This window comes from Nelumbo nucifera, chromosome 4, assembly GCF_055504915.1.
Source record: "Nelumbo nucifera cultivar China Antique chromosome 4, China Antique-T2T, whole genome shotgun sequence".
Classification (NCBI taxonomy): Eukaryota; Viridiplantae; Streptophyta; class Magnoliopsida; order Proteales; family Nelumbonaceae; genus Nelumbo; species Nelumbo nucifera.
In genome coordinates this window covers 17,624,833-17,640,647 of record NC_142652.1, presented here as the reverse complement: position 1 = coordinate 17,640,647, position 15,815 = coordinate 17,624,833, and the positions used below count along the sequence as shown (strand labels likewise).

The 15,815-nt window shown below is 31.5% G+C and overlaps 1 long non-coding RNA gene across 12 annotated transcripts; it reads right to left on the bottom strand.

Moving 5' to 3' along the window:
• Positions 1-9,114: 9,114 nt before the first annotated feature.
• LOC104598103 (uncharacterized) lies at positions 9,115-15,340 on the bottom strand. 12 transcript variants are annotated; one of them, XR_016068507.1, is made up of 6 exons: positions 14,751-15,340; positions 14,549-14,601; positions 14,342-14,376; positions 14,062-14,133; positions 12,334-13,886; positions 9,115-9,643 (listed from the first exon to the last, which is right to left on the bottom strand). It is a non-coding gene; the product is annotated as an uncharacterized LOC104598103 (long non-coding RNA). The 12 variants fall into 12 exon arrangements; XR_016068506.1 differs by having other exon boundaries at positions 14,334-14,376; positions 14,751-15,339; XR_016068512.1 differs by lacking the exons at positions 14,062-14,133; positions 14,342-14,376 and adding an exon at positions 10,810-10,853 and having other exon boundaries at positions 9,115-9,465; positions 9,544-9,643; positions 14,751-15,339.
• Positions 15,341-15,815: the final 475 nt, after the last annotated feature.

Sequence of the window (15,815 nt, the reverse complement as noted above, 5' to 3'; positions counted from 1 at the left end):
ATATTCCGACTGTGCGAGAGTACCGTAGCCGATCTCTCTCATACACATAAAAGTTATATAATAAAGAGTTGGGATCTCGGAATCTCTTACTTATCAATTCTTCCCACATCCCTACCCACTTGTCACCGTTCATGGGAGTTCACATCTGCGCCCCACAATGTCCCACAGCGCATCCCCGTCGTGTATGAGGAATATCTCCTGATGATAATATCAGATCCAATGATATCATCATCGGGAAATGTTCCCAATACAAGGCGCTGATGCGCTGTTGGACGTTGTGGGACACCCCGTGGTGGGACACAAATCTGAACTCCATTCATGGGGAGGTGTTCCAACTTTTTAACACATGGCAATTATATCTAGTGGGCAGGGATGTGGGTAGGAGATCATACATCTAGAATTCGGACCTAGGGCATAGCATGTTTTAGTCATGCATCGAGAACATTTCACCATGGGTGATAATTTACGAGTATAAAGATGTTCTAGATGTATGATAATTTATGAGTATAGAGATGTTTTTAAATGAGTTCAAATCAGCCTCCCACAAGATTGCCCCCCACAATGTCCCACAGCCGTGTTGTGTATTGGGAACATCTCTTGATGATAATACCAAGAATGATGATGTCATCATCGAGAGATGTTCTCAATTCACAACGAGAATGTGTGTGGGATGTTGTGGAGGGCAATCATGTGGGGGGCTGATTCGATCTCATTCTATATGTAAAACTTCAAGTGATGTGAGGTTGGTGTGATGAAAAGTGATTTTAATCAATAGTCCAAAATTTAGATTCATTTCAGGCAAAATTCTATGCACCGTGCAGCAAATTAAAAGATGTGGATTAATGGTATTTTTAGTATATGTCTTGTTAAATATTAAAGATCACATTGTTAATTAAATGTGAAATTTTATAAAACATGAATCAATGAAAAATAACATGTCTTTAATATGATTGATTGAAATGTTGATTCAGTTAATGATCTGATGACCCAGTCAATTGAACTGAATTAAGTCGGTTAAATTTTTTGTTTTGTATATTTTATTTATGTTATAATTAATAAAAGTAATTATTTTTATTATATTTTTTTGTTTAATATGATAAATATATGTCTTTTTCTTGAATTTTATATTTTTTAAAATTTAAAATTTTTATTATTTAATTATAACACCATGAATTAATTTAGGTAACCCAAAAATTTGAACCGTTGACCTAACACCAATGGGAAAAGGTAATTCTATTTTGGTATTTTCCAGTTTGATTTTAAAAAAACATCGGCAGCAAGTGAAGAGTCTTCTTTCTCTAGCTTCTATTGATTTTATCATTTACATGCATGAAGGTGTTTGGCACGGTAGTGTTTATACCATGGTGACGTTGCTGTAAATTATTGTCATTTGATAACAAACAGTTTAGGTGGTATTTGGTTCACTAGTAGATTTATAATTTTCCCATCAAAAAGTAACGTGTTGCATAAATTGATTATCATCTTTTATAATTAGTAAGTCTTTTTTTTTTTTTTTACTTTTACTATTTTACTTATGTTTATTTATCAAATTTGCATATTAAAAATTTAAAAAAAAAAAATCAATGCTTGCAGAAAAAAAAATGAATTTATCAAAACTGTTTTTATGAATGGAAAACTAAGTATGTTATTTTACTTTTTTTCAAGTAAATCATATATAGCTACCCTATACTTGGGGGTAGTGACACTTAGTCCTGAACTTTGTCTTTGACTCTTTGCCACTTTACTTGCATCATGATACATAACAAAACCGGTTTGAAGACATGTTCATTTTGTTGGTGGTTGTAGAATCAGCAGATTCTAGAGTTAACAAAATCTCCATTTGTTTTTTATGAATACAAAACCATGTGGTTCAAAAAGAAGGTCATGGCAAAGTGATTCTATGTATGTCGAGCCATATTCATATATACTATAAGATGCAATATATCTTATATACATATAAGAATAATTGATGAGTGAAAAATCTAGAAATGGTGGTGTTATTAGGACCTAAGTAATTCAAATAAACCTAAAGAGTAACTGGAATAAATGATAAAATTAAAACTTATATATAGACTAAGATGGTTTGGTCACATGCATAGAATACCACGAACATCACTCTTAATAAAAATTGATCTATTGCATGTTGAAAGAGCTAGAAAGGCCAAGGGTAGAGCAAAAAAAAACATGGGTAATGGGTCAAAGTAGTTATAAATGATTTCAGTGCTCATAATTTAACAATGATATGACATTAAACATAATAGAATGGCCAAAACATGATTCATGTTGTCCACCCCATATATTTGGTATGAGGGTTCGATGATCATGATGATGATATTATTTTATATACATGACAAAATATATAATTATACATGCTTTTTAATATATTATATATAATAAAATTAGACAGTCCATGTCAATACATCTCTCATTTTAGATAAGCTATTTATCTATTTTCTCAATTTTTTGCATTTTTTTCTTATTTTCTTTTGTTTTAAAAATATAAACAGTAATCATTGCTTATCCTAATTAGATTAACAAAGTTGAACACTATTAGAGAGAGACCTTTGGGTTTTCTAAGGCCTCTTATTTTAATGCATATTTTTATTACATTTAAAAAATATATTTAAGAGAGAGAGAGATGGAGAGAGAGAGAGAGAGAATAGTAATAATGTAAATAGGTTGAGGTTAAACAATCAAAAAATTATTAATTTAAAAATCCACAAAATTTTCACTAAAAATAAATATTAACAAAACTTAGTAAATAATAAAAGCGTGTTTCAATTCCACTTAAAAATCAAACTTAATAAATGCTAATAAAAATAAAAAAATTAAAATACAAATATTAATTGATAGTTTTAAAAATATTATTAGATAACTTATGAGTTGAGACCTTTATTATGCATAATGAACTCATTAAAAATGATAAAAATTAATGAAATTTTAAAATGCATAACTCATTTTATTGCAAAAATTACTAAATAATAATGAAAAACACCAAAAATTAATTAAAAATCTGAAAAACCTAACTCTTAATTAAAATACTAAAAATAATTTAAAAATTAAAATAATTGTATTTTATTGCGAAAAAATACTTAATAATAATGAAAAATAATGTATTTTAATTATTAGAAATATAATTAATAATTATTATTTTTAAATTGTAATTAACAATAATTATAATTTAAGCTATAAATAGTAAAAAATTACATTTAATTAACAAAAAAAATATATATTTAATTAGTTTTAGCCAATAACTTAGCAATATTTCTGAAAATATGATAATTTCCAAAAATTACTACATTTTAAATAAATACAGTAATTTAACAATTACAATATTAAAAATTAATAATAAAAAGTAACAATTCGTTTATAATTTAACCTAACCCGATTAAATCTATAAATTTGTAGGCTCAAGCAACTATTTTCTTTTGAGTTAGGTCTAGTTGAGATATGCACCATGCCCACACCTTATCAAGGATAATCAAATTTAAAGTCTAATTGGGTATCAAACTTTTGAAGTCTAATGATGGTTGTAGCGGATAGGGCCCAAGCTAAACAACCCCTAATAAGCTCAACTTGAAAGTTATATGCATTTATGGTAAATATTATTATAATAACAAGTTTATATTAATAATTTAATATATATATATATATAAATGTTATATATTTTTTATAGTAGATATAATTAAATAAAAATTTTAATTTGTAAAAAATCATAGGTTTATAATTAACATGGGTCTCTTTATCCCTTCCACCACTCCCATTAAGCCATGTCACTATTCCCCAATCAATTCATAAAATCTCTTCCCCCAATCTATATCCACTATCTCTCATTTAAAATACACATATTAATTATAATAAATAGTTAAATACAATTAATATTTAATCCAACACATATTTAATGAGTATCAAATAGTGTTATTACCAAAAGTTAATAAATACGATTAGAAAATTACCAAAATTTAATAAATATAGTTATTAATTAACTCATCGTGACTATTTAAAGTATTTTGGTTAAACATTATTATATTCAAGTTAATTAACAACATTTTATAGAAATTGAAAACTCTTTAACTAATTTATATACAATTGATAATTTATTTAAAATTACCAAAAAATAAAAAAATTTAGGTATTGATATTATTATAGTTAATAACCGAATGCAGATGGGGAAATAATATATTATAAAGTTGGAAAATGAAATTATTAATTAATTTATATTGAAAAGTAAAAGATAAATTAGTGTAATTTTGTTAGTAAACTACTTAATAAAAATAAATACTTAATAAAAAAATAAAATAATTTTTAATCAATCTCCATAATTATACAAATCTAATAAGTTTTTCAATTTTTTTCATAAAATAACATTTTGGAAATTAAAAGATATAATATTGTACTTTTGGAAAGTTTTTGAAATTTTATTTAAATAACTATTGAAAATATTGGAATAAATTAGAAAATTTATTACATTTGATAGATTTTAGAAAACTATTGAAAATGTATGTATTTTTCATTGTAAATTAGTGAAAATTATTAAAGATAAATGAGTATGGGAAAGGGAAAACTGTAATTTAACCAATAATTACACAAGTTATTAAGATAAATTAGTATAATATTGGAAAAAATGAAATTATTGATTAGTTTATATTAGAAAATATAAGATAAATTAGTGTAATTTTGTAAGTAAACCATTTAAAAATAAAATAAATTATTTAATAACAATTTAAAAATAAATTTGATTATTTTTTCAAAATTACACAAATGTAATAAATTTTCATAAAATTACATTTTTGAAAATTAAAGACAATTTAGTGTACTTTTAGAAATTTACCATGTGGCTAATACTCAGCATATCCTTTTGATCATTTTTGTCATCAAATTGAATATTGGGTTGACAGGGAGTGGGTGCCTTGCCTTGAACCCGCCTAACACTAGGGACGGGGTAGGGAAAACTTGATGGATTCCCCATCCTTGATGAGTAGTAGGTGCCTTGCCCTAAATTTGCTTGACATTGAGGACAAGATAGGAAAATTCGAGGATTCCCTGTCCCTAACGAGGAGTGGTGCCTTGCGCTAAACCTGCCTAACACTGGGGGCAAGCGCAAGGATGGGGTAAAGTGTCTTGACTACGGGGTGGGGATAGGGATGGGGTGCCCCACCTCGTTGCCATTCCTATATAATTGTTAATTATTAATGAAATTAATAAAAATGTTAGTTTTGTAATTATTTTTATTTATTTAAAGTCAATCAAAAGTTCATTGAAAAACAAAGAAAATAATAACATTTATTAAAATTACTACAAATGATTAATAAAAATAAAGTTACTAAAAATATTTGTTCATATTAAATTAGCAATAATTATTTTCTATATATCAACATTAAATAAAAAATACAATTATTAAAATTTTAAATATTAACAATAACTTTGAATATCTTTAGTCAATTAACAGCAAATTTTGATTATTAATTTATTGATTAATTAATAGTAAATAAAATTATTCAGTCTTCCAGATTTTCCCATGCATTTCATGGGTCCCCACTAGTGAATATATGGGAAACATCGAATTCTCCTTCTTACCCTCTCTTTTATTGAAATCACGTCTATATATATAAATCTATACTACTTATAAAAGAGCGAATAACATCACTTTCCGGAATTTTCACTGAACACACATTCTACCCCCACCTGTTTATCTATATAGAGGACATATATGTCCTTTAATCCTACTGCAATAGAAACTGAAAAAAAATGGTTGTATCTCCCACAATGTCTTCCGTGTCTCCCACAAACTCTTCCCTCCAAACATCCCTTCAACTATAAAACCAGTGATTTTATCTCCCATAAAATCTTTCTTGCAAACTATTTTATCTCCTACAAACCATTTCCTTCATTTGAATTCCCATCGTAATCAAAACCTCCAATTAATGAACATAACAAAATTTACAACTTTATACTACCTAGGAGGGTGGAATTGTGGCTAAATTTGAATATATGAAGATGACTTAGGAAGGGGTCTTATTCATAGGGTGGATTCATTGGCTTTCTTCATATGCAGAAGAATCCTCTATCTAGGGATGGCAATTTCCCCTGTAAAACCGGAGCCCTGCCCCGAACGGGGCAAGCTTTCCCTGACCCTAAACGGGGACGGGGGTGGGAATGGGGTGGGGATGGGTTTTGTATATAATTCCCCAAAGCCGAAGGTAAAATTAGTAAAATATCACTAGGTTTAATATAAGTTTTCCCCAGATTCTTAAAATCCTAGAATCTCATAATTCCATTTTGAAGTACCCCAAAGTATTATAATTCAATTCCTAAAATACCCCACAATTCATATATTATATGTGTAAATTGTCCACAAAATAAATAATTTTTAAGAAATTGCCTTAAAGCGGTGAAAATTCGGAGATTACCCGTCCCCAATGGGGAGTGGATGCCCTGCCCCGCCACAGAAGACGGGGCGGGGACGGGAAGGGGGGTGCCCCGCCTGAAACCCGCCCCGTTGCCATTCCTACCTCTATCGGTAGTTCTGAATTTTGTGACTTTTCTAATGAACAATATGTTCTTGAGGATTCATTTGTGGATCCGAAGTCTGATCAGACAACTCCATGTGATTTACCCTCATCATCACAGGGCCACCATGTAAGAGAAAGCGAGAGTTAAAGTAGCAAATATGATAAGAAGGTTAACTTGTGGGAATTGGACCCAGGGTTCAACCACATATTGGAGTGATGAAAATGATGGAGAGCATTCAGACATCATTGAACCACCAGCATCTCATGAACACTCTATTGCATCAGAAAGAAGAGAACAATTGAGATTTTCGTGTGCCAGAAATCGTCTTCGGGTGAGAGGGCGCAAAGCGATTGTTGATATGCTCATGCATCTGGAGCACGAGAGGCAAAGGGAGCTTACCAGCTACATTCAGGTGAACACATAACTATTAGGGTCCGTTTGGTTTAGTTGGAATTTAAATTCTTCAGATGGAGTGATCTATTATCATAGTCCGTTTGGTTCATGTGAATCAAATGGGCCCTCACTTCTCATTTTGACAATTGTTCTTCTTCCCCTTGCACGTTATATTGACTTCTTGCATGACAATACATGTTTAGTCATTGCTCATACTCAAATGCCTACGTGAAGTTGCGGGTCAAGGTCAAAGGCATTAAAGGCATTTAGATGCTGAACGGAACCAAATTCAGTGAAGAACTTCCATCAGGTTTCTAAGATACAATTAATGTTATTTTAACTTTTGTTTCAACAGGATGTTCTTGAAGTGTTGTCAATTTACATTTGTTTGAGTTATATTTTGTGTCTGATTTGTATCTACCCAAAGAATTTTAGAGCTAAAACTAAGATAAATCGGATAAAGACGCCATCTGACATGTAACTTCCTCTTAATAATTAAGAAAAATCAACTACCAATCATGGAAAACAACTCCAACTATGGAATGGTCCCAATTAGGGTGTCTAATTGTCAGGCCAAGTCTTAAGCTCAAAGATTAGTGGGAACATGAGCAAGGTTTATTTGGGAAATATAAAAGTTTAATGGAGTCCATGGTGACTCATCATGTGTGGTTCATGAAGTCTTCCAACCTTGAACTCTAAACAACAGCAATTTCCGGTTCAATAGATGGTTCATCCTACTCTAAAATTGTAGGAACTCCTTTAAATAGATATTCATGTTTTTCTTGCCATTGAGCTTAGTGTTATTTTTTATTGGGCCAAACACTTGCACTCACTAGATTATCTCTATTGGGAACTAAAATGGAGTAAAGGAATGTATGAATTCACCCGTTAGATTGAATATCAATGGATAAATACAAGTATTTCACTGGAAACTATAGTAACAACTCATATTGTTGAATTAGGCTGCACAAGTACTCGAAAGATGAAAAAGAAGGATCCATGGAAATTGAATCAAGTAATTACCTAGATTTACATTATTTGTTATATTTCTCATGTGTTGTATTGGGATTTGGCGTTGCAGGGGCTAGTGGAATTGTGAAAGTAATTTCAATAAAATGATAAAACAATTAAATCATATAAATATCACTATATATTTATAATATAAAATTATATATAAATAACATAACGCTTGCAACATTTGGTGAAGCATTAGATTATATGTATAGATCTTTTAACAAAATGCGGGGGAGTGTACTGAACCCTATACCCCAAATCTTAAGAGAAGTAGCTAGGAGAAAGAACGAGAGCCCCCTCCCTCTTTTATGATTTTGGGTCCATAGAAAACCGTCTCTTTCCTTTTCTCTCCCCCATTCTTTATATGTCATAGAAATATGTTAAAGTAACTAATTTAATTTAAATAATCATATTAATACTAATAAATCAATTAATTAATCCAAATTTAGTTGATCAAGCGATTTAACTAACTATTTATTTTAACTGAATTGTATAAAATAATTACTTGATGAATGAATTTTAATTGAGAGGGGGAGAGAAAGTGTACCTAAGAGAAGAGAAGATAAAAGTGTGTAGAGTACCGAGGGTTGATGCTTGGACCGAGAGAGAAAGAGAGAGATGTCTATGGTTTGAAAAGTATTCAATATGAAAAAAAAATGACAAGTTGGGAATTTATTTGTAATAAAAATCTTAAACAATATATTATAATCAACATCGCATTGGATTGATTTCTACAATTTTCTAGTATTAATTTAATTAGCAAATATAATCTAATGGCCACATCTCAGAGAGCACTCCTCACAGCCACATCCCACCATGTAATTGGAACATGTTGTGACTGCCTTGACCTCCTCCCTGTAGTAGGTTGCAATATCTGAGCACCTCATTCTCATCTTCGAATACTTGAAATGATTTATAGGAAAAGTGGATGAACAAATAGGAAAAGATGGCAATAGCAAGTTCCAAGTCTTCAGCTAATTTCTATGTGAAAGATATTTTTAATCCTCAAGTGGCCTATTTAATGGATCACATTACTTATCAATCATATATAGAATGTCTAGAGTCTCACATTACAGATTTGGCACAAAGGAAGAAACAGTTGTTGCTCAAGAAGTTCATCAGTATAGGTAGCAACGACAATATTAACTCATAGCATGAATCTCAAGATGATACCAAGATTTTTAAACATGGGAATAACCTAAACAAAGTAGGGACGCCATTGACTGGTTCATGTTGAATCCTGAATTCCGGATACATAAGTCGGTTATTTAGAAACCAAAGGAAGATTAGGAATGGAAGCAGAATGATTTCAGTTACTCTCATATGTATGGGCTTTTTACACATAATGGAATGCCTATCACATTGTGATTGATTAATGTAACAAGGAATTTCAAACTCATGATTTTGATACATGATTGGTATCTGAATACAGAAGGTTTCCTGCTACTAAAGTTTTTTTTTTTAATTGCTTAGTCTTATTTCCTATTTCAGATCTCCATTTTCCTCCTCTGGAAAAAAAAGAGCCCAAGCTCTCTTTCAACTTCACTGTAGGAAATGAAAACATCAGCTGTGAATAAGATAGGATTTGTTCAGGTAAACACAACTCACAAAACCAAATGAGACCTGCGGCTTCTTCTTGTTTTCATTGTGCATAACTGGTTTTCCCTGTGGGTCGGCACATATACGGGCTTTGAAGCTTCTCTCCATGGGTTTGCCTCCAATACTAGAAATAAAGAAAACAGGTTATAGATGTTAAAGTAGAAACAAAATAAACACAAATGTTTAAAATGTTTTCAGTTCCTTTATGGATCTGCATGCTAAGAGCCTGAGACAATACTAAAATATCACCAAAGAGGAAAAGTGAACCCATACTCTTCACCAGTGGGAGAAGTTGATAAAATCAACCATTACAAGGAGTCAAATAACATATCAAGCAAATGAATTTATTTATTGTTGGAGTTGTTAACACATGCTAAAGAACTGGATTTATTTGAGTGTTGTTTTTAAATGGTCACATATTAAAATTAAATACAGCAAAGCTCATTTGCCAAAGGAAACCAACCAAATCATTAATCGAGACAAAATCATAGAATCGGAATTGTTATAATTGGTTCGGTCAGTTTGGGTCCATTAGGTCGACCCAACCCATTGATAACCCTAATCTAGTTTCCTTTTGGCTAGTAATAATAGTTTGTTAGTAAATTATTCCAAACTAAATAAATACTTTAAAAATAAAATATAAAAGGAGTAAATAAAAATAAATAATATATGTAATTTTATTAAATAAATAAATGTTTAGACAACATTTTATTAAATTGAATAAAATAAATAAATGAATAGATAAAAGTTTATTGGATTGTTGAACTGTCTCCCATCTCATGCTTTGTGGGCATAAACAATCCTAGGATCAACATCTTAATTAAAAAAATAATTTAGTATGGTATAGTATTAGCAACATATAATAAAATTAAAAAGTGAAAGAGAAGATATCTCATATACAAATTTTAATCATTGTTTAAGTATGTATGGTATAGTGCTTTTAATTTTAAAGTGAAAGGCACAAGAAAATTAAGGTGCAGGTTTTAAAAATACATAAACCTGAATTTTAAAAGAAATTATAAGTTTTGAAAGACCTATTAGCTCTAAGCAAAAAACTTAGGCTCTATTTGTTTGTAGTGCAAATCTGAACCGAATACAAATCTTGAACCCGATTAGGTTTTGCATTTGTTTATTTGTAACTATGATTTGTTACACCTACTGGTACAAAATTTGTACTTTCTCATTTGCACTCACTGCAATGTTTTTTTTTTTGATAATTCTCACTGGAAGTGAAAATTTTGCATCTCAATTCCAAATATTGATATAAAATTTGCACCATCATCGTCATACCTCTATTCTCTCCATATAAAGTGGGGATCAAATCATCTTGCTTCCTACAACACCCAAACAAAAAATTCTCATCCCATCTCCATTATCTTTCATATAAAGCAGGGACCACTTCATTTTAATTCCTATTTATTCTCACAAACAAATAATAAAAAATAAAATCTAAAGCAAAAAAGTAAACCAGAATTTACACTTAGCCTATTTGCACACCAGTGCAAATGAAATTTGCACTACAAACAAACTGAGCCTTAACCACAAAATATAAAACAAATTCAAATTCAGAGTGAAAGCAAACAGATGCAAAATATCAAAGTGCTTCAAGCACTTGATAATCAAGTAGTGTGAAACTCTCAATGTATTTGTATCTCCTACTTGCATCACCTGAAGTAACTAGTGTGATGTTAAATGTCTTGCATTTTCATTTGCACTATGCCATATTTGTGAATTAGTTTCAATCAGATTAATAGATCTCTAGATTCACAAATATGGCACAGTGTGAAATATAGTTAAGATCCAAACATGAAAAATTATTGGAACTGCCAAGTGGAATTTGTGGTACAGACTTCTTAATAGGCAAATAAAGATACATGTCGGTATTAAATTTTGAATCTAAATATCCAGTATTTAGACAACTATCAAATGCAACAAGATAATAAAATGTGCAAGCTTTGTTGTGCAAACAAAAAAAGAAAAGCAAGAAAGATAGGGGAAAAAAAAAGTGCTTCCATTGAAAGAAAGCCACAACTTAGATAAAACCACAAAGATTGCATATATGAGACCCTTTGACCCTCTGACATCCATACTGGCACTTAAAAGTATGAATATGCAGAATGTCTCCAAGGACACAATTGCTTTCGGTGGCATCTCCCCAATGATATCCCACATCTCCCAATGCCCTTGCCTTAGCATTTTTTGAATCACCTTAGACTAATAAAGGTATCACCTTGAAATATGTTTAGAACTTAGGCATTCAAGGACTCCCACATCTATCCCATAGGATCTCTTAAAATCAACTGTAGCACAGAGTCACTGCACACCACCACCATCCCAATCAAAGGAAAAAAAGGTACAAAAGAAAAGAAGGCAGCTAGGAAATTTCCAATGAGTACCATTTGGCCTTAACTTCCCTATCTCCAATCTTATCAATAACCAACATGAAACATGGGTACCAATAGCCATGCACCATTGATTCATGTTACAATTTCTGGGTCTGTAAGTTTTCAAAGTATAAAATAAAAACACAATTTATGGGTCTGCTAGGTCTCAAAGCATGAAAATAAAGGCAGATACAAAGAAATGAGGTTGAACACAGTTTGTGGGTCTGTTAGTCGTCAAAGTATGAAATAAAAACACCTAAGAACTCAGAATTCCGTAAGAAATGTATAGCTCTAATTATATTTTTCATTCTTAAGAAAATGGAAATAATGTCTGCCATGTTTACATATATAACTTTGTTGCCTAATTAGCAAGCTACTCATGTACATTGCATAAATTTATATATCAAGAAAACTGATACAACTTTCTTACCTTATGCAAGACTTCAACACACCAACCACGAACCTGCCTCTGAGCCCAAAGATGGAGATGTTCCCTCTTTCTCCTCAACTTAAATCTGAAAGATCACAAATCAGATAGATTAAAATAACAAACAAAAGCATCAAAATCCAAATTGTATCAGTTTGGATTAAAATAACAAAACCAGTAATTTGATGTTAAACTCCGAAAATACTATATTGCTGAAAACCCAAAATCCAAACTTTCACAAACAAAAGCATAAGAAAATTTAACAAAAAGGAAGAGACAGAGAGACAACAAAAGATGAAATCATGTTTCAGCCCTATATCGCTGAAGCCCCTATAAACACCCCAACCCGACTTAAACAAAAAAACCCTAAAATCATGATTTCATCTGAATACAAAACAAATGAGAACTAAAACCCTATTCAACTGAACTAAAAATAAATACTACAAAGCCCTATTTTAAACAACAAATCATCCAAAACATCGAAAAAGGAACAAAAATCAAATCCAATGGTGAAATGATTGAACTATTAAAAAGTTTATTGCTTTTGTCTTTTAATAAGCTTTTGTGGAGGGGAGCTAAAAACATTTAAAAGAAAATAGTGAAATTATTATTATTACAAACTGATATAGAAATGTACAATGCAAAATTATCACTTAAAAGAGACAAAAGCGTTCCATAAGGGGGGTAATTGAAACCTATATCTTTATATGAGAAATGCAATGGAATTAAATCACAAATAGACACCAACCTGCAATTAATTTAACATACCATCAGTCACATAATTGACAATTTGACATGGGTGGCTGGTGGATGGATTGGTTAGCCTTCAACCTCCATCTCCAACACAAACCAACCTAATGCATCCATTGGCTACCCCTAATGGCAATGCATAGATCCAACTAAATTAAATCATAAATTACAAAGGTAGTGGGAATAAAGAGAACTAGGAAATATCAAAGAAAATAAAAGCCAAATATAAATGCCAAGAAATAAAAATACCTTGCAAAAACACAAATCAAATAAGCAACAAACAATTAAATAAAATACCCTACAAAACACAAATCAAATAACCAAACAAGCAAGAAACAATTTAATAAACCGGAATCAAATAAGCAACAAATAATTAAATAGACAACAAATTAAGGGAAAACATGAATCATACAGAAAGAAGAAGCCATTTTTGAAGCATAGACCTAATCATGATCCATGGAGTTAACTTGAGGAACAGAAACCCCAACATGTTAAATATGTAGAAATTGCATAAACAAGGGTTAAAGCAATGACATGTGAAATAAATATACAATAGCAAAATTTCTTAAATTTCCAAACGTTCCAAAATACAAAAAAATAGAGGTGAACCAAACGAAAATAGTGGTCAAAAAACCTTTTCCTGTACCTGTTTAGTAATGGATCAAAACGAATAAAACCAAGGAACATAGATGTACCATGTAGGAACCCTAGGAAAAAACTAAACAACTGCCAAATCGGAGTACAAACTACAAAAGAAAAGTTGAAACACCAACCGAAACCAGCAACAACTCTACAATAAGCGTAGCCTGCAGTACAAACCAAAAGAGACACTTTAAAAAAATGGAAAACAAATTAAATCAACAAACAAAAATGCGAATGAGATTTTTTTGGTAGAACAATGGAAATTAAATCAGAAATTATAAAGATAGTGGAAATTAAATCAGAAATTATAAAGATAGTGGAAATTAAATCAGAAGTTACCAAAGACAGTTGTTAGCAAGAAGGTCATCGTCGGGCACTAGTGCTAGTACAAGAAACAAAACCCAAAACCAGCTACAAAACCAAAAAATTCAAGTCTGGAAAATTTGAAAAAAAAAACATGAAAAGGAAAATTTTCAAAAGAACGTAATCGGATTGAGAAAACAAATAGTAATACTAAGAACCCAAATGCAACAAATTTTGCGAGAAAATCCAACCAAACCCTTACAATACAAAAGCAAATAGTATTACTATCCATTACAATGGAAATCAACCTTTCCACCTCTAGAATAGAGGAAATAATGTCAGCAAAAACCCCTGCAATTGGAAAACAAAGAGAACCAGCAAGATTAAGGGAAAAGCCAAAGAAACCCCTACAATCAAAAAACAAACAGTAATACTCTTCATGGCACCATAAACCCAAATCCTCAAAACAAAAATAGAGAAAATCATGAACACAAAATAAAATAAAATAAAAAACCAGACCTACCAGATTCAAAGTAGCGACAAATCCATTCGCAGTCCTTCACTTTATCAACTGAGCTAAAATCAGGGAAAAAGAGGGTTTCATTTAGAACAAAAAAATAAGAAACCCGAACTGCTAGACTTAGGGTTTCTTCAACGGAGAAAGCTGCTCAAGCATGCAAATAAGAAACCATAGAAAAATAAAATAAAATAAAAAACAGACCTACCAGATTCAAAGTAACGACAAACCCATTCGCAGTCCTTCACTTTATCAACTGAGCTAAAATCAGGGGAAAGGAGGGTTTCATTTATAACAAAAAATAAGAAACCAGAACTGCTAGACTTAGGGTTTCTTCAACGGAGAAGGCTGCTCAAGCAGGAAAATAAGAAACCATAGAAAAAAGCTGGGAAAGATAGAGGATGAGAGTGAGGGAAGTGATGAAACAAGAAGAGAGGTAGAGTGGGAAGAGGAAGCTAAGAAAGAGAGAGAGGGGGCAGTGGGAAGATAGGCAGGGAAGAGAGCAGAGAAAAGTGGAGAACGTGAAAAAATAAGAAACCCGAACTGCTAGATTTTCTTCTTCCTAGACCTATACTTAGGGTTTCTTCAACAGAGAAGGCTGCTCAAGCATGCAAATAAGAAACCACAAAAAAAAAGCTAGGAAAGATAGAGGAGGAGAGTGAGAGAAGTGATGAAACAGGAAGAGAGGTAGAGTGGGAAGAGGAAGCGGAGAAAGAGAGAGAGGGGGTAGTGGGAAGATAGACAGGGAAGAGAGAGGAGAAAAGTGGAACACGTGTTATTCATGCAATGCGAGCTACAGTGCATGTTTACATGCGATATACTCACATGGTTGGGTTGCTCTCTCGTGCGATCATTGATCTACTCGCACGGGTATTTAGCAGCTTGCAACTACAAGATGTTAGAGGCCCCAAGCTGATTTTTCAATAAGTACCGAGTAGGGGAGTTCGAAAGGCAAGTGAACTAAGATAGCAAGAGAGCTAGAATGTTAGAGAATAGGAGTTTTACCTTATAGGGTGTGCCTTTAAATACCTATTGGGGAGTATTGTTGTGCTCTTTGCATGGGGTTGTGTCCCAAGGTCATCCTCAACCAACGTTCACTTCTGGATATTTGCATTAGATGCAGGATGAGGGGTGTGATGTCATATGATATTTTTGAAACTGTCTGCCCAATGAACTGTCCAAATCAATTAGTGATGTAAAAGATTAAACCCAAGAAGGTAGAGGTATGTTGTTTTATTTTTATAATTTTTTATTTTTCATACTTTAATCATTA